Source organism: Triticum aestivum, chromosome 6B (genome assembly GCF_018294505.1).
Source record: "Triticum aestivum cultivar Chinese Spring chromosome 6B, IWGSC CS RefSeq v2.1, whole genome shotgun sequence".
NCBI lineage: Eukaryota > Viridiplantae > Streptophyta > Magnoliopsida > Poales > Poaceae > Triticum > Triticum aestivum.
The window spans coordinates 454,566,944-454,568,474 of record NC_057810.1 but is presented as its reverse complement, the minus strand read 5'-3'; positions in this window follow the sequence as shown (position 1 = coordinate 454,568,474).

The following is a 1,531-nucleotide window of genomic DNA, read 5'->3' as shown; positions in this document are numbered from 1 at the left end:
CTAAAGAGGCAAGAGCTAAGCTAGAGCTAGCGTACATTGTGCATGATACGAGATCTCAGCACCGACACCGATCAACCTTGCGTACACGATCCTAGCTAGCTAGCCAGAGAACAGGTTGATCTCTTGCTGAACCCGGGAGACTTTTCGAGAGAGCTGCCCCCGTGGCATATGGCGTAATGCCGTTCTAGACCTTTCCCACTCCAGTAGCATCTAGATCTGTTCTCCTTACTCAACTCTTTCCTACTCCCAATCTTTCTCCGCCAAAATCTAAGCCCAATCTTTTCCCCTCATTAGTAGTTTTGCTGGATTCTTGCATCTCCGCTGAGATCTACTCATGGAAGGAAATCAACTGGCTGCTATCCAAGAAGAAGAAGGGGGAGAAAGAGGAGCCGGGCAAACAGAGGAATATCAAGAGGCTAAGGTTCCAGATCTGGCTTTGAATCTGCAAGTAATGAGTATCTCTGCACCAAGGGTTCATAATCTACGGGCAACACAGGTCAGTCAATATCCACAGATTGAGTCTGGTTACAATCTCTTAATCAAAGTAGCTTGCACAGGAGGTACCCCAAGGTCCTTATCTCAGCAAGCTATTTCTCAAGCAATGGCCCGAGCATGGAGACATCATTTTCATGCGATTTCATAAGTATCTGCAAATCTTTTCATGGCCCATTTTACCTCTCAAGAATCCATGATGTTTGTTCTTATGTGTCAGCCATGGACAATGGGTTCAGATAATCTACTCATTGAATGGATAGACCCAGCAGATGAATCTAAGACGAAGGATGATTACAAGTTCGACCACATATATGTGAGTGTTCGTGTTTATGGGGTACCAAAAAATCACAGATCGCTCCAACTTTTACAGCAAATCCTCTCTACTATTGGCAAGCCGTCTGAATTTCACCCTTTGCAAGAAAGCATGTTGTTTGCTAGATCAGACTATATTTGGGGAACTACAAAGATTAGAATTAGTGATTCAATTGTGGACAAAATCAGCTTGACATTGGATGAAAAGAACTCTAAAACAGTCTATCTTTATTATGAAAAGATTGGCAGAATCTGCTTGTTTTGTGGAGTGATGTTTCATACAGTCCAACATTGCCAGAAGAGGAATAACATTATTATGGAAAGGGTGAGAAGCGGACAAACAACAGAAGATATTCCCTTCTTCAGATATGGAGAATGGGTAATGGACTCAGGTAAAATTCCATCACAGGCCATTGAAAAAGAAATAGCCACAAATCCCATTCTGAGCAAATTTCAAAAGATGTTTCAGGAGGATCTGAATAAGGAAAGAGGCAAACCAGTCCTGGGTAAAACAGATCTGCACCCAAGTTTCCCTACAAGGCAATACTACTATGGTAGCACTGGTCCAACTTTGACTACAGAGAAGCAAAGTAATCAGAATCTGTACACAAGAGAGGGACAAGTCAAAGGTACTGGTGGTGCCGAAATGCACAGGACAACTTCATTTAACAATTCTGGAATTCATGACTTTGAAATGGAGGTTTTGCCTGAGAATGTTCAGTAT